Raw genomic sequence first — 24,375 nt, 5'->3', positions numbered from 1 at the left:
GAGGATAATAGCGAATAGTGGCATGGACAGTGTCACTATCTGTAGCAATCGGAGAGTTGGCTTTATATTGTACGGTATCACAATCAGATGCCTTCTACCCCCTGGTTGTGTCTCAGCTTAGACAACTTGGAGCGCAACAGGTGCCTCTGTGTTGGATAAAGGTACTACCCCAACACAGTACACTGGGCAAAGCACTGTATGTTGTAGTACCTACGTCCAAATGGCGCAAGGTTAAATCCAATTAAGAAACAACTGGGTGGATTTAAAAACGTATAAGATACATCAGCTGAAACGTCTTAAGAATTATAACAAAATGCATCAAGTTACTAAAACAAAGAGGGTACTTATTAGGTCCACTTGTTTAACGATACACTTTTAGAATCTCCCTTATTTGCCAAAACTTTTTACAGTCTTCCGGGTTACCTTATTTATCTGATCTTAGAAGATTTTTCTCCGTTAATTTTTACAACATGTAAAATCTTATTTTCAAACATTTAATACTGTACTCGTAATTTAGTTAATCATTTGATGTATCATGTCTTTACTCCCAATGTGCCTTAAAGGGAAATTTTACACTAGATTTGTATTTTAAATGTTTTGTAGATGATCCATTTACATAGCGCATCTGGTAGCGTAACAATGAATAGTTTTGCTATAACATTGTGCTGATTTTCAGACTCCTAACCAAGCCACATAGTATCAGATGTAGACTCAAGTCTACAGATTCCTGCTGTTCCTGTTTGTGTAATGGTTTTTTTTTGTATGCAGAGGAGGTGGGGGTGTCTGCTCTTCCTTCTTTCTTAGCCCCTTTCAATAGCTGTCCCAGCCTTATCTCATCAACAGTGCTAAACAGGGAGCTTCTAAGTTGTTTTTTTTTTTTTTTTTTAAACATGCTTTATTGTAAGAGATTGTACAATACATTAAGGCAAAAATAACGCATAATAGTCAATTTGACAAACTGTGAAGTCTTTGTAGTTGCCCTTCCGCATCAAACAGTGAATGTATGAAAAATAAGTATGAAAAATAATAGTTCAATAGTACAAGAGGAAATTAAGTGTTGAGCTTCTTATTCATTAATTTTTCATTTTAGAACCAACTGGTATTGCCATAGCAGAAAGAAGTAGAGTAAAGGAGAGAAGCAGGGGGTAGGATAAGAGAAAGGGGGAGGGAGGGAAGGGCAGTGAGAAATAAAAAAACAATCTAAGGGGAGGAAAGGACGTAGGGGGGTCGGAGACTTCAGTGCATTTAGCCCTAAGTATTAATTTATGGGGTCAAAGACCCTTGCCCTCCCACTCGAGTTGCATGAGTTCATGAGTTATAATTTTCCCAATTTTTCTGTAGTGAAAGTGTTCCAGTCGGAGCAAATCCCCAACTCTGGCCTTCCACTCTTGCAAGGTAGATGCGTGTGTCATCTTCCAGAGCTTAGGTATGAGCCCCTTGGCTGCACCAAGCATTAGGAGTAGTAAGTGATATTTTGCTTTCTCATCCGTCTTAGGGAGCTTGTGGTATAGTAGATTGGCGTGATAGTGAGTTTAAGAACTCTGCCCATTTCAATGAACACTTCATCCCAAAAGGACCGGATTCCAGGACAGGACCACCACACGTGTAGTAATGTACCCTCCTCCCCACAGCCTCTCCAGCACTCCCCGTTCAATGTTGGGTAAGTTTTTCTGAGCCTATGTGGGGTGAGGTACCAGCGGCTCAGGAATTTGTAATGCATTTCCTGTATTCTGGCAGACACTGAGGCCTTTTTGTTTCTCTTGAAGATTTTGTACCGGTCCTCTGTTTCTATTGTTTGCCCTAATTCCCTATGCCAGACGTGCACAAATGAAGGAAGGCTGAGTTCTTCCCCTGTAAGAAGCATTTTGTATAATTTTGAGATGAGATGTTTTGGGGGTTGACTTGCTACACATAATTTTTCAAAGGGCGTTTTTTGTCTGCTGTAGTGTGTTTTGATTTTATGCATTGAATAGAAGTGTGCCAGCTGTGCCATACAGAACTAGGAAGAGAACGTATGACTATACCACTGTTTTAGTTCAGCCTGAGATTTAAGCTTTGCGTTTTGTAAAACGTGCGTTATGTTGTTGTCTGCTAGAGGGTAAGTTTGGTCTTGGGCCCTAGCACCGAGTGTAAGCCCGATATCTGGGTTCTCCCTAATCAGGGTCAAAGGCGAGTTTTGTGATGAGATAAAAGTCTCTTCTCGTACCAGCCTTTCCCACATGAAGAAAACCTCCCATAGAAGCAAATAGTTCTCCACTGATCTAGGGCGGTGGCCTGATGTCACCCACGCCAGGGATCCCACTTTGCCTCTCTGCAGGATCTTGCAATCTATCTGTGTCCATGCTTTATTTTTAGTATTGTGGCACCACTCAATTAGTCTTTGTAGATTTATGGCTTTGCGATAAGTCTCTACATGGGGAACTCCCACTTCTCCCCCTCCTTAGGGAGCAATGTCTTTTGCTGGATCCTAGGTTTGACCCCATTCCAAATGTATGTTTCTATGGCCATCTGTATTTGGTTCAGTAAGTTGTGGGATGTAGATATCGGAATTGTCTAGAGGATATAGAGGGCCCTGGGAAGGATATTCATCTTAACCACACTAATGCGGCCTATACTTTTATTTCTCCAGTTCGTGAGGTCTCTTGTTATTTCGTCCTTGATTGTCTTGTAGTTAATATCTACTAGTTCCCTCACTTGTGGTGTAAGAAGGATTCCCAAGTATTTAAGGGAAGTAGGTGCTATTTTAATCGGGCAATGTTACCCAAGTCTTTCAAGTGTGGTTTTGGGCTCTGTTATGTTTAATATCTCTGTTTTAGAAGGGTTTAGTAGAAAACTTGAAACCTCTCCGTATGCTGCAAACTCATCAAGAGCTGCTTCGAGTGACGGAATAGTGTTGGAGATTGTTAGTAGTATGTCGTCTGCGTACATCGTGATTTTGTGCTCTGTATTGCCTACTGTGATACCTTTTATGGATGGGTTGTCCCGAATTCTAAAAGCCAATAATTCTATAGTGAGAGCAAATAGGAGCGGGGACAGGGAACATCCCTGTTTCGTCCCGTTATTTATTGAGAAGACGTCTGATAATGTGCCGTTAACTCTAACTCTAGCAGTGGGTGTAGAATATAATGAGAATTCAGATATTCAGATTCAGATTCAGGTATTGATAAATCTGGTTCTGAATCTGTATTTATGGAATGTGTGGCGCATGAATGACCAGTTCACCCCGTCAAACGCTTTCTCTGCGTCGGTTGATACTAGTGATAATGGGATATTGTTGACGTGTGTGATCAATTGCAAAACTTTGAGTGTGTTATCTCAAGCCTCCCGGGCCGGAATAAACCATACTTGATCGGTGTAATAGATCTAATAACCACGGCGCAAACTCGTTTGAGAAAGTTTTATAATATATCAGGCCGAAGCCGTCTGGGCCTGGGTTCTTTCCGATGGGCAAGTCTTTAATTGCATGTAAGACTTCCTCTCTTGTTATGGGAGTCTCAAGAGACTCGGAGTCCTCTCTGGTTAGTTTTTGCACGTTTGTTTCTGTGACATACCGATGGATCGTTAACTCGTGCTTCGCGCTAAGCAAGGGGTCTGCAGGAGTGTTCCCTGGGGGCTGCAGGTTATAGAGAGTGCTATAGTACTCCCGAATTGTGTTTGCAATTGTCTGCTATCTGCCTTATCGAGTCCTTGGTTGTCTATTAGTGTGTGTATGTGTGATCTAATCTTTCTACGAGCTATCCCACGGGCCAGTTGCTTCCCCGCTTATCTCCCTGCTCAAAAAACGTTTGCCGTAAGATTAGGGTTTGTCTCTGTTGCCCCTCCTATAGGAAGTGCAAGAGATCCATCCTAGCTTGTTGTAGTTCTTTTTGTAGTAGTATGTCGCTTGGCTTCTGCTTGTGGGCGTCTTCCCTCTCTGTGACTTGTACTAATAATGCCCGATAGCACTCTCTATGTTGTTTCTATAGGACTTTCATCTAACTATTCTAGCTTTATTTTTTATTAGTTCACCCCTCATGACACATTTATGTGCCTTCCATACGGTGGTATCTGGAGTGGTGCCCATCGTGTTTAAGGTGAAATACTCTACTAGTGTTTTGAGTATCTCCGGTTTAATAATGGGGTCGTCAAGCAGTGTGTCATCTAGTTGTGACTGGTGTATTAGGCCACTGGATTGAGCAACTTACTGGAGCGTGGTCTGACCAAGTTATTGGTCTAATGGCACAGCTTGTGGTAGTTGTAAATCCTATTGTCTCTGTAAAAACATAGTCTATTCTGGAGTACTTCCTGTGCAGTTTCGAGTAAAATGTGTTGTTTCTAGCTGTAGGATGGAAGGTACGCCATATGTCGTGCAAGGCTAGATCCCTAACCACATTGTTTAGAGTCTTTATCACCCTTAGGGGAGTGCTGGAGATGCCGTCCGAGGTGTCTACAATAGGGTTCATAGGGGTGTTGAAATCTCCCCCTAAAAATGTTATGCCTCTCTGAGTTTCAAGTAACCTATTGGCTATTTTCTTGAAGAAGGTGGATTGGGAGTGTTTAGGGGTATATATATTTACCAGTTTTATCTGCCTTCTGTGCAGACTACCCATGAGTATGAGGAATCTACCATTGGGGTCCCGTTCTATATGTGTCATTTGCGCTATGTGTCAATTTTTGCGCTAATCAGAATTTCTACTCCGTTTTTTTTTTGTCGGGCTCGAGGCGAAGTAGGCCATAGGGTAGTATCGACTGTACCATTTGGTCTTGTGTTGTTTCGCGAAGTGTGTCTCTTGCAGAAATATGATATCATCCCCCATTCTGTTTAAATCTTTTGTAACTAATGAACGTTTTCTAGGGCTGTTAAGCCCCTTGGTGTTAATGGTGACGATGGAGATATGTGTGGTATTGCAGCGCTAAGATGCACCCTAAGCTGTGATGCACAAAAGGGGTCTAACCAATCCCCTAAAAGAGCAAAAACTGAAGAAGATAGGAGTGATCACAGCGCCAAAAGGCCTAAGGGTATGTATACACACAGAAGCAGTGAGGTAGGATTGGGTACTAAATGAAATTTATTATATACAGTTTAGACTAGTTAAACTAGTATCGGAAAACTTCCTCATTCACCTGTACCCACTAACTGGGGCTGGGTTAACATTGATCAGTTGTTTTTATGCATTGTTTTATGGTTTAATAATTTTAATACTGTTATAAGTGGGAGTAATTTAACAGTTCTCCCTATACAGCTGTTAAGCTTCTATGTTAGATTTCCATGCTGGAAATCAGGTATACCGTTTCTATTTTTAACTAGGCTAAACTGTATATAATAAATTTCATTTAGTACCCAATCCTACCTCACTGCTTCTGTGTGTATACATACCCTTAGGCCTTTTGGCGCTGTGATCACTCCTATCTTCTTCAGTTAATGGTGACAATGTCTACTGTAAGATTTTTAATACTGCTTTGCATTGATTCCATGGCAATTGGTGTAGTATAGCGGTGAGGGATGGGAAAGAAAAAAGAAAAAAGGGGAGAAGGAGGGGAAGGAAGGGTGGTGAGGGAAGGTAAAAGGATGCCGGGATAAGATTAGTAGGGGATGTTAGTTAGTCTGGAGAGATGTTCTCAAGAGATCAGAAAAATCAATTCTCTAGAACAATACAACAATTTAAAATACCAATACAATAAACCAGGGGTAGTAGGCCTGGTGCTAGCTTATGATTATCAATACATTTCAATAATTTTTTGGTAAGTTCGTGCAACTCTAAGATGATGAATAATAAAAAGAAATAAAAGAAAACAAAAATTATCAGTGGGGAAAAGAGAAGTGCCCTAGCCTCCTTACTCCTCCTCCCGTTAAGTCCACGCCGTAACAATAGCGTGTATTAATTTTCACTCAACGCTGGGGGACATACTGCTCATTCTAGTATCTCATGTTTCTAGTTTCTATCTCGTTCACGTTGCCCATTATTAAATTAATGTTATTAATTATCGGTTACAGGGGCGTTGTGCAGGCCAAGTTCGCTGCTACCTAGTTTTTCTGAACCTATGATTTGAGAAGGTAAACTAGTGGTTTGTGAGTATTGAGGTTATTTTGGTGCGTTAGTGTCCTGTTGTTATATCTTTTTTTCTTTACTCGTACATTGCAATTGTATGCGCAGCAATCAGTAAGTTTGTCACATAGGGACGTGGAAAGGAGTCGCTGTTGCATCTTACCTGGCTTTAGATAAATAATTATATCATGGGTGACCCATATCTGCCCTAGTGTGCTGACGGTGTGGCTGTTAATGTGGTAGTAAGTGATCTCACTATTTGTATAGCTGCGCATTCAGTGTTAACTATTCCGATATATGCAGAGCTGAGTATGTAGGCCTATCAGGGCAGGTCCCCATTCTACCCTGCATGGTTCTGTCATTATCTGGGTTACTAATCTTGTCCCCCCTTGTCTATGTCAGGCAGGCATATGAAATATAAAACATGAAAAATAGCAGTGCATCACACATTATACAAACTATTCTCTTTTAGAGTCAATGAATCGTAACTCTGGTGCTAACATTACAAACATGCAAGTTCTAAATATGTAAATAACAGGTTATTCAAACTTATCTGGAGGCACTTCTCATCTTCAAGGTGCAGTTATTTAATGTCCAGATCAGAGTCCTCAAGCCATTCTAGGCTCAAGGCAAACGAGTGCCATCCATGTTAACTGCTTTGTGTTGATTAGTCCCTAAACTAGGTGGGTTCCCTGCTGCTGGAGGGACTAATCCCTGTGGGTTGCCCCTTTCTCCATTTAGCATCCAAGGAGGTTGTATCTTTGTTCCAAGTACTTGATTGAAGTTTGGAAGGTCTGAGATGCTCCAAAAGACTGCTGTGTTGTTGTCTTTGCTCGCAATGTTACTTGTTGGGAAACCCCACCTGTATAGAATTTGTTGCTCCTTAAGGACAGTAGTAATATACAGGGAGTGCAGAATTATTAGGCAAATGAGTATTTTGACCACATCATCCTCTTTATGCATGTTGTCTTACTCTAAGCTGTATAGGCTCGAAAGCCTACTACCAATTAAGCATATTAGGTGATGTGCATCTCTGTAATGAGAAGGGGTGTGGTCTAATGACATCAACACCCTATATCAGGTGTGCATAATTATTAGGCAACTTCCTTTCCTTTGGAAAAATGGGTCAAAAGAAGGACTTGACAGGCTCAGAAAAGTCAAAAATAGTGAGATATCTTGCAGAGGGATGCAGCACTCTTAAAATTGCAAAGCTTCTGAAGCGTGATCATCGAACAATCAAGCGTTTCATTCAAAATAGTCAACAGGGTCGCAAGAAGCGTGTGGAAAAACCAAGGCGCAAAATAACTGCCCATGAACTGAGAAAAGTCAAGCGTGCAGCTGCCAAGATGCCACTTGCCACCAGTTTGGCCATATTTCAGAGCTGCAACATCACTGGAGTGCCCAAAAGCACAAGGTGTGCAATACTCAGAGACATGGCCAAGGTAAGAAAGGTTGAAAGACGACCACCACTGAACAAGACACACTAACTGAAACGTCAAGACTGGGCCAAGAAATATCTCAAGACTGATTTTTCTAAGGTTTTATGGACTGATGAAATGAGAGTAAGTCTTGATGGGCCAGATGGATGGGCCCGTGGCTGGATTGGTAATGGGCAGAGAGCTCCAGTCCGACTCAGACGCCAGCAAGGTGGAGGTGGAGTACTGGTTTGGGCTGGTATCATCAAAGATCAGCTTGTGGGGCCTTTTCGGGTTGAGGATGGAGTCAAGCTCAACTCCCAGTCCTACTGCCAGTTTCTGGAAGACACCTTCTTCAAGCAGTGGTACAGGAAGAAGTCTGCATCCTTCAAGAAAAACATGATTTTCATGCAGGACAATGCTCCATCACACGCGTCCAAGTACTCCACAGCGTGGCTGGCAAGAAAGGGTATAAAAGAAGAAAATCTAATGACATGGCCTCCTTGTTCACCTGATCTGAACCCCATTGAGAACCTGTGGTCCGTCAAATGTGAGATTTACAAGGAGGGAAAACAGTACACCTCTCTGAACAGTGTCTGGGAGGCTGTGGTTGCTGCTGCACGCAATGTTGATGGTGAACAGATCAAAACACTGACAGAATCCATGGATGGCAGGCTTTTGAGTGTCCTTGCAAAGAAAGGTGGCTATATTGGTCACTGATTTGTTTTTGTTTTGTTTTTGAATGTCAGAAATGTATATTTGTGAATGTTGAGATGTTATATTGGTTTCCCTGGTAAAAATAAATAATTGAAATGGGTATATATTTGTTTTTTGTTAAGTTGCCTAATAATTATGCACAGTAATAGTCACCTGCACACACAGATATCCCCCTAAAATAGCTATAACTAAAAACAAACTAAAAACTACTTCCAAAACTATTCAGCTTTGATATTAATGAGTTTTTTGGGTTCATTGAGAACATGGTTGTTGTTAAATAATAAAATTAATCCTCAAAAATACAACTTGCCTAATAATTCTGCACTCCCTGTATCTTAAGTCTCTCCACTTTTGGAGAGTAGCTGGGCAAAGGTCTGTGAAAACCTGAAAGTCTGCTCCTTCATGTACGATTGGGTGTCTCGTTCTGGTGTGCTTGAGGATATCTTCCTTGTCCTTATAAGATAGGAGTTTGATAATTACATCCCTAGGTGGTGCCCTGGCAGGTGGTTTAGGGTGTAGCACCCTGTGTGCTTGCTCTATTTGGACCTCTGCAGCCACTGGTAAGTTCTTGATATATTTGAAGAGCTCTTGTAAGTAGTTGTGCAAGGCTAAAGGGCTCACAGACTCTGGAATACCACGTAGCCTCAAGTTGTTCCTCCTGCTCCTGTTCTCTAAGTCCTCAATGCGTTCTGTCAGATTCTGCACTGTCACCTCTTGTGATTGTAGAAGACTTGCTTGCTGTTGTAATTCTGAGCACATATTTTCCTGCTTTTCTTCAATCTGGGTAACTCTGTGCTCGACTACAGTTATATATTTTTTTAGCTCTGCGAACATTTGATTGACGTCTGTCATTGCTTCCTTGATGTCCGCCTTTGAAGAAAGATGTTTAATGTCCTCTTTGGTGACATAATTTTTTTGCACGGATTCTGCATGAGTTATCTGTGTGGTGTTTGTCTGCCTTCTTCCCTCTTGTTGTTCTCTGGATATGGTAGGGATTGGATCGGGTGGTAGTAGGTAATTTTCCATAGCTGTTGGCTGAGAGCCTTTTACCGGCCTTTGTGTCCTTGTACTAGTCATACCAGGGTTACTACCTGTTAGGAGTGCTTGTAGGTCTGGTTGATAGGGCCTTGAATGGAGCCTGTGTGCAGGTTGAGACTGTACTGTTTGGCTTACATGGGGTATTCCCCTCCTAGTATCCCCCCACTGTGGGCTTCAGGGGTTATGATTTTTACTTGTTGCCTTTCTTGTGAAGGCCTGTGCTTATCACTTTAATTGAAGAGTGCCGTGTGTCCTGCCATTTATTTGGAGGCAGTTAATAGCTCTGTTCAGTGATGAACTGCTTATGACTGTTGCGCAGTTGGCTCTTATATAGATTTGTATTCCCTCTTGTGTGTGTTAGTAGCCACCAAAGCTCCTGATTATAACTGTTGGGCCTATTATGTATTTTGACTTTTGGGGCCCACTTTCACAGCCTAGATGTCGTATGAATTATGCCCCCTGATGGATCTCTGATCCGGTGCTAGTGCTCTCTGCCTAGTAGCCTTAAGGCCTTGTGGCGTTTCCCTGTTGTGTAGTGTGCTGCAACTTACCCTCTGATGGTGCGGATTCTTTCTTGATCTCTAGTCGGCTCAGCGTTGCACCGCCACTGACTTCCTGCTTTGGTCGGACTAAGCGGATGGTCCTCGAGGGGTCAGGTCAGTGGCAGCATGCGGCCGATGCGCCGGTGGGCGGGTTGTATAAGGGTGTTTTCAGTTCCCCTTTATTGACTCGCCGGGAGTGATACCGCAGCGCTGCAGGCCTTTTCAGCACAATGTGTTGTGCCCACATGTCAGAGGCCAACCGGGTTCTGCTCCCGATGCTGCGACCTCTGATGTAGTGGCTATGTGAATCGGTTGCTGCTGTGGGTGCCCGGGATGCGGTGTCAGGGGTGCTTAATTGGTAGTCTGTTACTCCGTGTCCCTTGCTCTTACTTAGGTGGCCCCTTAGCGATATGCAGTCAGTCAGGGCGAACCAGACCTGCTGGTCTCTGTGTTCTGTGGGATCCAATTCTTGTTGTAGATACTGCCGGTCTTATAATTAGGTTAGGCACAGTTCTTCTCCCAAAAAAAAGTTAAGTGAGTCGCATTAATCTAGCTTAGCTAGCACTTGGGCTTTCAGAGCTCTAACAGATTGCAGCCATCTTCCAGCGTGGCTAGGCTCTGCCCCCGCTTCTAAGTAAGTTTTTAAAAGGTTTTATACTGGATTTTTAGATCAGTATCTGTGCATATTCTTCTTTGAAAGTAGTGTCTATTGCATGCAGTTATATGAAAAATTGATGTATACGGTCCCTTTAAATGAGAAATATAATTCATTGATTTGCAGAAAGTTGTTTAATGTATTAACCCCTTCACTACCGGGACTTTCAGAAAAAAAATTGCCCAAATTACCATATAATTTTTAGCATTTTTGCTATCACTCCATTTAAACAGAAATAGAGCCTTGTTTTTTTTTATTTATCTGTCAAAACTATATATATATATTTTAAGTAGACAACTCAAGGTATTGATCTAGGCCAATTTTGGTATATTGCATGCCACCATTTCACCGCCAAATGCGATTCAATTAAATAAATTGTGAATATTTTTACAAAATGTGGGTTTCTCACTGAGCACACATGGCACAAATGGTTGTAAAAGCTTCTCTGGGATCCCCTTTGATCAGAAATAGCAGACATATATGGCTTTGTCATTGCTTTTTGGTAATTAGAAGTCCACTAATTGCAGCTGCGCACCACACTTCTATTATTCCTGGCAGTGAAGGGGTTAATTGGGTAGCTTGTAGGGTTAATTTTAGCTTTAGTGTAGAGATTACCCTCCCACCTGAAACTTCACACCCCCTGATCCCTACCTGATCCCTCCCAAACAGCTCTCTTTCCTCCCCACCCCCAGTATGCCAATATAAAAAATAAGGCTTTTTTTTTAGTTTTTTTTTCTTTCTGCAATGTTGGATCCCTCTAACCCTCCAACCTCCCCTAACCCCCCCAAACAGCTCTCTAACCCTCCCCCCTCTAACTATTGCCGCTATCGTTTTAATTTTTTTTTTCCTGTAGTGTACTGTAGATCCACATGGGTCGATTTATCATCTGTCTGTCCAACATGATCTGCTCAGCGGATCATGTCCGACAGACATCACTGAATGCCGACAGCGTATGCATTGCTAGTGAACTGCTTGTGCAATGCCGCCGTATTCGATCGGGCTGATTGCTGTCTGCCGCTCGGAAGCGGCGGACCAGTTAAGTAGCAGCAGTCTTAAGACCGTTGCTGCTTAACTGCTGTTTGCAGCGAGCATGAAGGCTCGCACGGAAACAGGGTCCCCACAGTCTGCTCGTCCACTACTTAATTGTGACTGCCAGTGGGCAGGTATGGTACTGTAATATTTTTTATCCTTAATGTATTCCCAATTACTTGTTATACCAGCTGCAGAGTAGGAAATGCTCCATTAGTCTTGATTATGTATTTGAAATAGCTGCTTTTTCTCTTTTAAACCACTGCCAATTGTTCAGAAGAACATTTCCAGAAAGGGCAGACCTTTTTATTGTATCTCACTCTCTCCATACGCAAAGGCAATACTTAGAAATTTAAATCATTATTTTAGGTAGTTGCTATTTCTATTAGATCAATATTCAACACATTTAATATTCTGCAGCTGGTATAATCAGTCACTGAGTACACAATAAGAGGGGGAAAAATCCACAGTACACTGCTGCTTTAATACAGGATCCCACATATGATTTAAAACGAACTGCTGCATTTAAAAGGCATTTCCTTTATTATATCAAAAACCGTTTAAAAAATAGTATATTGTCTACCATATTTTCCTTGGAAATGTATTTGTCATTCTCAAATACTAAAATGTTCCTTTGTTGGTGGAATTTCTACATTAAATATATATTTTGCATAGTATATGAGAGGAATTCCCCTTTATAAATATAACAGCAAACTTACCTATGTGAGTGGGAGTTTGCCTTACAAGTTAATTGCCATTGTATTATATAGCACTAAACACAATGACAAAGAAAAAAAATAATATATATATTCATATAGTTGCAAGTAAAAACTTATCAATAAATAAAGTTGTGGAAATAAAACAATGCAGGTTTATAAAAATATGTATTATTTCACGGCATGAATTGCAAAAAAACTAAACCACATTAACGTCTAATTTCTTGGCAGCTGTGGGTTCATTCATTGTTAGGCTTTGTAAGGGCATATAAGCTATAACAGGTTTCCTGTGAGTAAGAGCTTCCTGTTCAGTCCAAAAAAAAAAAAAAAAAAAGAGAAAGAAACCTGTTCACCCACCAATACACTTATCTTTGGAACTTTCCTTCTGAGGTTACACTGAAATCATTTAACAACATATTAGACAGTAGCATGGTTGGACAAGATTGTGAAAGCACATCTCTAAGTTTAGCTGACGATTTCCATTCACTGAAGTTAAAACAATGTATTAATGTTTATGATTAATATTAATTTGATAAGTAATAAGTTTAAAGGCACATTAAAGTCAAAAATAAACTTTACGAGAAAGTGAAGAGGGGTAGCGCAGCTACAGGTTCAACCAACCATGTCGGCAACTTCCTCTGGGTCACTGCAACAACCATACAGAAAAGCATATAACAAAGCAACAGTTTGCGAGGTGCAAGCCAGAATGTGGGGCTGAGCAAGCCAACAGCAATAGCAACAAAAAAGTAAGGTTAGGCAGCACTCCTGGAAATCCAAAAATAAAAGTTCAAACTTTATTCTATTTCAAAGAATACATACACTCAAACACAGGAGGAGGGGGGGGTGTCCTTACGCGTTTTGTTTCGTGCCATGCAGCATGAAGTCATAGGAATAGAAAGTGCCGCACGGCACAAAATGCGTAAGCACACACCCTGCTCCCTTGTTTGAGTGTATGTATTCTTTGAAATGGAATAAAGTACATAATTAAACAATTGTACCAAGCAAGTACTAATGATCATCAATTTAACATATAGGTTGAAACACAATTATTAAAGGGACAGTCTACACCAGAATTTGTATTTAAAAAGAAAGAAAATCCCTTTATTACCGATTCCACAGTTATATTAATACCCTATTTACCTCTGTGATTACCTTGTATCTAAGTCTCTACAGACTGCCCCTCATTTCAGTTCTTTTGACAGACTTGCATTTTAGCCAATCAGTGCTGACTCCTAGGTAACTCCACTGGCATGAGCACAATGCTATCTATATGGCACACATGAACTTATGCCCTCTAGTTGTGAAAAGCTTTCAAAATGCATTCAGATAAGAGGCAGTCTTCAAGGGCTAAGAAATTAGCATATGAGCCTACCTAGGTTTAGCTTTCAACTAAGAATACCAAGAGAACAAAGAAATTTTGATGATAAAAATAAATTGGAAAGTTGTTTAAAATTCGGAATCATGAAATTTTATTTTTGACAAGACTGTCGTTTAAACAGCTCTGTAGGAGGAATAAAACTGCTAACAAGGTGTAGTTGCTGAAAACAGATCAATGCCAAAAGTCATACACCATGGTAAGGCTGAGAACAACAACAAGACACAAGGTAGTCATACTGAATCAGCAAGGCCCCTCCAAGGCAGAAATTGCAAGGCAGTTTCCAGATGTGCTATCCAAGCTCTTCTGAAGAAGCACAAAGAATTTGGTAAAGTTGAGGACCGTAGACACAATGGTTGGCCGAGGAAACTTAGTGCAGCAGATGAAAGACACATAACTAACTTCCCTTCACAATCAGAAGATATCCAGCAGTGTCATAAACTCAGATTTCACAGAAACCAGTGGGACCCTGGTACACCCATCTACTGTCCGGAGTCTGGTCAGAAATGGTCTTCATGGAAGGCTTGCGGCCAACAAGCCATGTAGGGGAACTCCATTACTCAGCTCCCCAAGACACAGGGGAAAGCTGTACCACTTCTTTTTTCAGGCTTATTGTGCCCTCTGCCACACTCCTTCTTCCAGGCCGTTTAACTTATGGTGACACACTCTACATAAAACATGTAGCATTCTTTTACGTGGGATGCTGAGGCTGAAGAAATCACTGTCTGCATTTGCCGAGACTGGGAGCTAGACAGGGAGAGAGCTCCCTAAAGGTAATCACCTGACACTTGCTGGCATACCCCCAAGATCTTCTATTTGGGGTCAGCACAGGTCTGTTAGGGAGAAGGGGTGGTGCTGGTTGAGGGGCCATAGGCCGTGGTAGTCCTCGGGGGCAGATCGCTCCATTCACCTGGTATCCTGTTATTCATCAGCCAGACAAGCAACTTCCCCCAGAGTTAGAGGTTTCCGTTCTGGACCCAGTTTCTAACCTCTGGAGCTATGTAACTGGAGCTATGCAATCTGTTACGTTTTAAATGAACTCCCACTTCAATAGCCTCCAGGTGGGAGTTCCTATAATTAGGACATTGTGCACCTAGAGACCTGCAGTAGCAGCTTTAGGAGTTGAGTCTCAACATTCCTTTACGTGGGATGCTGAGACTGAAGCAATCACTGTCTGCATTTGCTGAGACTGTGAGACTTTCTACAGTATACATTTTGGTCATCAAGAACTTTTTACCAACATAAGGCGCTGTGTTATACAATGTCCAGGAACAATTTACCAATAGATGGCTCTGTGTTACACATTGTCCAGGAACTTTCAACCAACAGATTGTGTTGTGTTTTTACACAGTGTCCATGTAAGTGAATTGGGAACTGTCACAAGCCATACCTCTGACATGAAAACAAATCTAAGCAACTCAACTATGCACAAAAACCCAGAAAATTTTCAGCAGGTGTTCTGGACTGATAAGTAAAAATTTGACTGTAGCAGAAGGCAATTTGTTTGCCAAAGGACTTGAGAGTGGTACAATACTGAGTGTCTGCAAGCAACATTGAAGCATGGTAGAGGTTGCTTTCAATTTTGTGGTGAATCTATAAACTCTGCGCTGTGTGGGTATATGCTACTGAGTCCAAGGAGGCTACCTCTAAGCTTCCAAAATTGATTATTTCTTTATAGTCAAGGATAGAACTCTTAAGCGCTAAAAGCTAATACCCAATATGGAAAGGTTAAGATGTTAAAAACTTATTATTGCCTATCTTAAAATTTCACAATTTATAAAATATCACAATATGTTTAATAGATGCATATGTAATTGATTAAATACGGTTGGCCAACCTTTAAAGGAAAATTAAAAAATATATAGTCTGTAAAACTGATATATATATATAAAAAAAAAGTTGGTAAACACTCTTGATTTGTTTGTTTTGAGAGAGAGCTATATTAATCTGTTTGTGCTGTCTCTAAAACACTTGCGCTCTTTCAAAACAAAAAGTGCCAGTTCAAAACAATAGTGAGACGATAATGTTAATATGAGAGCAACACTGTGTGCAAAGACACTTAGTGTAGAGAAATGTTATAAACTTAACGAGCAAAGGCTAAGTACTTCTGATTCAATTTTCCTTATTTTGGTAGTTTCAGTAATTTGGATAGTCCGTGCAGTACAAAAATGTTCTGATATATTCACATTAAAGTTTGAGTTAATTTCAAAAAAGGTTTGCTGCAAGTGCACTTGTCAACAGTTTGATTTCTGACCTTATTTCCTTGAATCCTTTGATGGCTCAGTCCTGCCGCCCTCCTGCAACTAAGTCACCGATCCTGGAGCGTTGAATCAGCGGTTAGCCCAACTCCACACGTTGATTCAGCGGTTGGTCCAAATCACGCACCTTACCCCCAGGCTTCCCGTGATTGGTTCTTTCGTGGGTGTGAATTCCTGATCATTCCGCTGTTAATTCTTATCCGCTCTACGGTCGACTTGAGGATATTAAAATGAAAGTTCCTGCAGTTATGCGGTGAACTTAAAACAACATGTTTGTGATACAATTTATGCAATTTGATGGTTCTGCTTGTCCGCTGTTCTGCGAACTTGGAACAAATGTGTTCAAATGAAGATTAGCAACGCGTTTCAGCTGAGCACCTCAGCCTTTCTCAAGCATATCCTCCATGTTATTTCTTGTCCTTATATACCTTCTTTGACATGTTGATTGGTTCCTGCTTTGCTGACCACAAACACCCTTTAAACAGCCTCATATGACCTAAATGCCTTCTCTTTATAATACCTTGAAGTAACAGAAAAATATATGTATACACATTTCATTGTAATATCCTATTTAGTATACAGATAAGAGTCATTTATTGTATAGAGAGTATTTCTTCCAAATGAGCTTACTCTAACTTATCATAAGAATTCCTTCATTATGGACCATTCATTTAGGAATTTAAAAAACAGTTTAAACTGAAGTCCACATTCAGACCCTTTGGTTTCAATGTCTGGATTTCAAATATCCATTGTGCCTCCTTTTTTTAGGAGGTTGGTGGCCTGATTGCCACCTCTCTTGTTCAATTTAATCTTTTGTATTGCTGTGTAGCTAAAATATTTAAGATTACTGTCATTACACGCCTTAAAATGTTTTGGGACTGGATGATCTCTGTTTCTTTCTGTCCCAGAATTCTCTATGGATAGTTTGTTTTCCCTTATTCTTTCCCTGACCATCCTTTCAGTTTCACCTATGTACTGTTCCCCACATTTTGTACATGTGATTAAATAAATTATATTTATATCTGTACATCTTATAGTTTCTTTTATCTTATATTCCTTTTGTGTGCAGCTTGACTTAAAGGTTTTAGTTTTCTTTGCATGTTTACAAGCTTTACATATCCTTCATGGGTAGAATCCTTGTAATTTGTCTCCTAGAACTCCCCTTGTGATATTGGTGTTATTATGTTTTAAAGTCGGTGTTAATATACTTTTTAGATTTTTTGCTTTCTTATAAACAAATTTGGGGTTATTTGGCAGAACTTGCCCTACGTGTGGATCTGATTTCAAAATTTTCCAATGTGATTTAATAATTTTCTCTATTCTTTTTCTGTCCTCGCTATATTCTGTAATAAAGGGAATACATATCTCCTGTTTACCTTTTTCTTTTGTGATGTTCTCCTTAGGTTTATATAGCAGTATACTCTTCCTATCTATATCTTGTACCTTCTGTCGTTCAATTTCTATTTCCTCTTCCGAGTAGCCTCTTTCTATAAATTTATTTTTAAATTTTTTGGATTGTATTTAATAATCTATGTCACTTTTACAATTCCTTTTCAATCTTAAGAATTGGCCCTTCGGGATGTTGTGTTTCCACCTGTGCAGGTGGCCACTAGTTTCGTGTATAAAATTATTAGCATCCACCTCTTTAAAATATGTTTTTGTCAGAAGCTCATTATTTTCTACACTAATTTCTAGGTCAAGATAATGTACTTTTTCTGTACTTATATCTGCTGTGAATTTTAAATTCAACTGGTTATCATTCATATCGTCCACACATTTGTTAAGATCCTCCGTTGGCCCTTCCCAGATGAAAAATAAATCATCTATAAATCTTTTGTAAATAATACAATTATTTTTATAGGGGCTTTGATTTAAAAATTGTGATTCCCATAAACCCATGAACAGATTTGCGTAGCTAGGGGCGAATTTCGTGCCCATAGCTGTGCCGCAAATCTGTTCATAGTAAATACCATCATACATTAAAAAGTTGTGAGTTAAAATAAATTCAATACTTTCTAACAAAAATTCTCTTTGTACCTTTTTCATATTTGGATAGTTTTTTAGAAATGATTCTATTGCCCTTATACCATCTTCATGTCTAATGGATGTATATAGTGATTGTACGTCACATGTCACTAGTATGTGTTCTTTAAATTTGTGGAATCCCGCAGGTAAGAATCTAGATGGCTTACATATTTCTGAAGGTATTTATCTATATAAGCTGACATGTTAGATGTGAGAAAGTCAATACCCGAAATTATGGGTCTTCCCGGGGGGTTTGTAAGAGATTTATGAATTTTGGAAAGAACATATAATACTGGGGTGATCGGATGGTCGGGAAGTAGATAATGGTATTCATTCTCAATAATAATTCCTGTAATCGTTGCCTTATCTAGAAGATGCTTTAAAAATACCTTATAGACAACTGTTGGATTACAACTAAGTTTTTTGTAAGTATTTTCATCCTGTATTAAGTTGTTTATCATGTCTTTATATATGTCTTTATCTAGAATAACAACCCCCCTCCCTTGTCCGCTGGTTTTATGATTATTTCATTATTCTGTTCCAATTCTCTAATTAAAGTTTTTTGTTTGAGTGTAATATTGTGTTTAATCTTATCATGTTGTTGAAGGTTACTGATATCTTCCAAAATTAATTTCTCAAAGGTTTCTATATAGATTGGATAGAAATTTGATCTTTTCTTTAATCCTGAGTGTATAAAACCACTGGGTTTAATCCTGAGTGTATAAAACCACTGGGTTTAATCCTGAGTGTATAAAACCACTGGGAGTAAGGCGTGTGATTTGGACCAACCACTGAATCAGCGTGTGGAGTTGAGGCTAACCGCTGATTCAACGCTCCAGGATCGGTGACTTAGTTGCAGGAGGGCGGCAGGACTGAGCCGTCAAAGGATTCAAGGAAATAAGGTCAGAAATCAAACTGTTGACAAGTGCACTTGCAGCAAACCTTTTTTGAAATTAACTCAAACTTTAATGTGAATATATCAGAACATTTTTGTACTGCACGGACTATCCAAATTACTGAAACTACCAAAATAAGGAAAATTGAATCAGAAGTACTTAGCCTTTGCTCGTTAAGTTTGTAACATTTCTCTACACTAAGTGTCTTTGCACACAGTGTTGCTCTCATATTAACATTATCATCTCACTATTGTTGTGAACTGGCGCTTTTTGTTTTGAAAGAGCTCAAGTGTTTTAGAGACAGCACAAACAGATTAATATAGCTCTCTCTCAAAACAAACAAATCAAGAGTGTTTACCAACTTTTTTTATATATATATATATCAGTTTTACAGACTATATATTTTTTAATATTTTTTAATTTTCATTTAAAGGTTGGCCAACCATATTTAATCAATTACATATGCATCTATTAAACATATTGTGATATTTTATAAATTGTGACATTTTAAGATTTGCAATAATAAACTTTTAAGATTTGCAATAATAGGTTTTTAACATCTTAACCTTTCCATATTGGGTATTAGCTTTTAGAGGTTGCTTTCAAGTTTAGGGCTGCGTTTCTGAAAATGGAGTTGGGGATTGGCAGAATTAATGGTCTCCTCAATGAAGACAAGAACAGACAGATACTTAGCATGCAATACGATTAGGGAGGCATCTGATTGTCCCCAAATGTATTCTACAGCATGACAACGACCCCAAACATACAGCCAAAATCTTTAAGAACTATCCTCAGTGAAAAGAAGAACAAGGAGTCATGGAAGTGATGGTATGGCCCCCACAGAGTCCTAGTGGTCAATTTATCAAAGTGCGAGCGGACATTATACGATTTTATTATTATTATCAGGTATTTGTAGAGCCCTAACAGGTTCAGCAGCATTATGAACACAGGTGGTATATAAAAAACAATTACAGGGATCAAATGGGTAGAGGGTCCTGACGAGAGTTGCACTTTTGTAGTCGGCTCTTATGAAGGTGGACTAGAGAAGGCTACACTAAAGTTACGGTTAGACAGATAGGAAGAGAACCAAGAGAGAGCTGTGTCGCAGGTGCCAAAGGATTGGAGGGTATGGAGCAAAAGAGGGTGGTTGACAGTATCAAAGGCTGCAGACAGATCAAGGAGTATAAGTAGAGAGAAGTGGCCTTTGGATTTTGCTGTAAGTAGGTCATTGGTAACCTTAACAATTGCTGTCTCTGTTGAGTGATGGGGCAAAATCCAGATTGCAGTGGATCAAGGAGGGAGTTTAATGTAAGGAAATGGGCTCACGCGGAAAAAGAGGCATCAAACTCCATTCGAAGCTTGATAATTCGGCCCCTTAGCCCCTTAATGACCACAATGTTCCCTGTATGTCACTGGTCGTTAAGGGGGTTTTCAGGACATAATAGCACAAGTCTAGCAAGAACACGCTATTAATGCCCTCCTTCCAGCAGGCTTTGTGGAATAGAAGAGTCTCAACGCTGGTGGCAAGACCGCACTATAAAACAATCAAGTCCCAAAAAAAGGCCAGCGTCATACAGGGTACGTCGCTGGTCCTTAAGGGGTTAATCTCAACATCATTGAGTCTGTCTGGAATGACATTAAGAGCAGTAGCTGCCCTACTCAACAGAGGGCCCTGGTGCAAAAAATGTCTTGGGACCCCAAATGTACCTCAGTAGTAAGAAATAGTTAAAATATGCATGCTTCTCTACATTATTATTTTGAGTAGATAGATAGCTAGATATATAGATGGACCTTCAACCTGCACAAATAAAAGGCTCCTATAAATTAGGATTGTACATATTTTCCACATGCCTATGTGTAGACTGGCTGCTTTGGCCCCCACTTGTAATCTGGCCCTAAAGGGGAAAATATTACAGTACAACACCTCTTTAAAGGTATATACTTCCTACTTAGAGGGTGTGACGGACTCCGGCTAACTCGACTGGGTAGCTCCGCCAAAGGATCCTTCCTGTACCTGGAACCTGCCGCTATGTAGCGGAGAAAGTGATTTTAGGCAACCCCCCCAAATAGCTAGACAGACTAGCATTCAGGTGAAAACACAAAGTACCTCTTTATTGGGAAAACACACAGTTTTCATACACAATCTCATCAAGATAAGAGCCTTATCAGTCCCCCAAATCTCCCACCCTTCCCACCCCTCCAGACAGACTGGTGCCTTCCAGAGAGTCCATTGTCCCATAGTGTCCAGTGGTATAGTGATGGTAGTTCCGGGGTGATCCCGGGGGAGCGGCGGCACTTCCAGGGTGTTGTTTGAAAGTCCTCGGTCCCCAGCTGCTAGAGTCCGGAGCTATGGGTGACTAAACATACACCAGGAAAGTCACTGGGGAGTGAGGGTTGTAGAGCGGGGTCCAAAACCCCCTGTTCCCAAGGGAGCTCCCTTCTAGCAATCACCCCACCTCTTGCCCTCCCCAAGGGGTACCAATTCCTTAAAGAGCGGAGCTCTGGGACAAGGGGCCACTGGAGTGACCTGGAGTAAAGGACACCAGGGATGCGGGATGATGTGGCCGGCCAGCAGTTCCAGGGGCCCGGCCAGCCAGAGAGGGACTAGGTAGTCAGGAATCATCTCTTTCATGACGATGTGTAAACCATAAAAAAAAGCAAATCAAGGGTCTGGGAGATCGCAATTGCTCTAAAACAAACAAACAAATCTTCAGAGAAACAAGAGGGGGCTAGGTAGTAGTGGGTGGAGGTTTAACCCTTGCAGCCTGGTATCCATGACAGCTCCCCCCTTCCAATTCAGCAGACCCGGCTAGATCCACACACGGGTTGGCCTGGGGCTGTCCGAGGAGCTATTCCACATCAGTTTGCTGGGAAAGCTCATCAGTGTTTCCATTGCTTTTTCCTGGCCTTTACTGAATGTCAAAGTTGAAGGGCTGCAAGGCTAAACTCTGCAGCAAATGTCCGTTGTCCCCAGAAATTTGGTTGAGCCAGACAAGGGGGCTGTGGTCCATGAGGACGGTGAAGGGCCTTCCATAGAGGTATGGTTGAAGCTTCTTAAGGGCCTACACCAGGGCCAGGCACTCCTTTTCACCCGTTGCGTAGCCTACCTGCCTGGGTAACAGCTTCCGGCTGATGTAGGCTATGGGGTGGTCCTGCCCTTCCTCATCCACCTGGCTTAGCACTGCTCCCAACCCTAACATTGAGGCGTCTGTATGGACATAAAAACGTTTGGTTGCGTTAGGAGCGGCCAGGACAGGGGAGGAGATCAATGCAGCCTTAAAGTTCTGGAAAGCATTTTCACATTCTGGGGACCACAGGACCTGTCGGGGTAGTTGTTTACGGGTTAAGTCGGACAGGGGTTTGGCTAGGGCACTGTAATTGGGGACAAATTTACGGTAGTACCCTGCGGTCCTTAGGAAAGCTTAGACTTGGGTTTTGGTCTTGGGGTAGGCAAGATTGCGACTTCCTCAATATTGGCACTTCCTGCAGCCCACCCGGTGTCCAAGGTACTGGACCTCCGAGCACCCTATTGCATGGGTTTCAGGGTTAGAGCGGTGGCCCTGATATGGTCTAGAACGACGCCTAGGTGGACCAGATGGTCCTCCCAGGTGTCACTGTTGTAGATCATAATGTCATTCAGGTATGCACAGGCATAGTTCTGGAGGCCATCCAGGAGGTGATCTACTATTCTCTATAAGGTTGCTGACCTTGAACTGGTAGAGGCAGAAGGGGGTGATGAATGCCGAATTGGGGATCGACCCCGGGTCCAGGGGGATCTGCTAGTGTCCATTGCATAGGTCTAGGGTGGTCAAGAAGTGGCCATGGGCAATCCGGTCTGATAGGGTTAGGCATCGGTCGTGGTTCTGTCATTAAGTCTATGGTAGTCTATGCAGAACCTGTTGGTCCTGTCCCGCTTGAGTACCAGCACTACCGGGGAGGCCCAGGGACTGTTGGATGGTTCAATAACACCTAGTTCCAGCATTTCCCTTAGCTCTTGGTGCATACTGTCTCTGACTTCCTCGGCCCGGTACGCTGCCCATTGCAGGGATGCCTGCCCAGGGGTCTCCACTCGGTGTATCACTGCCGTGGTGTACCCAGGGGTAATGGAGAAAATGTCTTGCCTATCCTCTAGCATTTGCCAAACTTGCTTCTTCTGTCTAGTCTATAGCCTTTTCGTCCAGCTGTATGTCTTCTATGTCTGGGGGGACCTCATCTCGTCTGGGGAGCTCCAGCATGGGAAGACTCTTGGAGTCCTCCACAGCTGGAGCACAAATGGCCGCCAGGTCCCTGGCCCTTTCTAGGTATGCCTAACATGTTCACATGAAAGGTTCGGCGGACTCGGTTATCTGAATATTTAGCTACTAGATATGTGGTGTCGTTCAGCTGCTCCCTGCCAGGAGGCCTGTAGCTTGTCCGTTTTGACAGGCTTCAAGGCTAGGACCTTCTGTCTCACTGCCAGGGTTTGGTTATGAGCATTCTGGTCATACCACCGCTTCTGTCTTCTTTGAGTGGTCTGAAGGTTCTCTCGCACCATTTCGGCAACGTCCTTCAGTCGGTCCCTGAATTCAAGAACGTACTCCACAACGGAGTGTCCCTCCCCTTCTGTGGATCCCTACCAGTGGGCTCTTAACATGTATAGGGGTCCCCTTATTTTCCGGCCATACACTAGCTCAAATGGGGAGAATCCCGTGGTTTCCTGGGGCACCTCTCTGTATGCAAATAGGAGGTGCAGCAGGTATCTTTCCCAGTCCCTGTGAGAGGCCGAGAACATCCTAAGCAACTACTTTAGTGTCCTGTTGAACCTCTCACATAACCCATTAGTCTGGGGGTTATAGGGGGCACTGTGCAGGGGTTTGATCCCACACAGTTTCCATAACTGCTGGGTGATCTCCGCAGTGAACTGGGTTCCCTGGTCGGAGATCACTTCCCAGGGAAACCCTACCCTGGTGAATATCCAGAGCATTGCATCTGGATATTAGCCAAAGGGATTGCCTCCGGGTATCTAGTGGCGTAATCTACCACTGTGAGTAAATATTTCTTATATGGCTATTTAAACACTGTTATATACATTATATGTCAAGCTTGAAAAAAGGCTTAGTGTTAGCCCGAAACGTTGCTTAAATTGGACCCTGTATGCACAATAAAGGTAATTTTATTCATCACAACTGGAGATTACTTTTCTATGTGGATCTTTCTGGGCTTGGTAAGCCTTCTCTTTTTGAGCTTTTGAGATTAGTGGGTGCTGCATTTGATTTGCCTGCTTTAAGTAAATATTTCTTCCCTGTGGGGCTGGGTTGGGCCAAGGGACCAATGATATCTACAGTGACCCTGTTAAAGGGTTCATCAATGATGGGGAGGGGGTGTAAAGAGGCTTTGGAATGGTCCCTTCCCTACTTTCTGGCTCACTTCGCAAGTCTGACAGTATTGCTTAATATCAACTGTAATCCTTGGCTAAAAGAAGGTCTGGGTTAGTCGGTGATGGATCCTGGAATTTCCTAGATGTCCTGCTAGGGGGATATCATACCCTATACGCAGCAGGTCATACCGATATTTCTTTGGTACCATCAGCTGGCGCTTGGGCACCGGCCCTTTTCTCCTCTCAAAGATTCGGTACAGGAGCCCTTTCTCCCACTGAAAACGTTCCTTCCCGGGGCCCTGGGGGTCATTCCCTACTCGGTCATGG

This window comes from Bombina bombina, chromosome 1, assembly GCF_027579735.1.
Source record: "Bombina bombina isolate aBomBom1 chromosome 1, aBomBom1.pri, whole genome shotgun sequence".
NCBI lineage: Eukaryota > Metazoa > Chordata > Amphibia > Anura > Bombinatoridae > Bombina > Bombina bombina.
Note: the sequence above shows the minus strand (reverse complement) of the source record.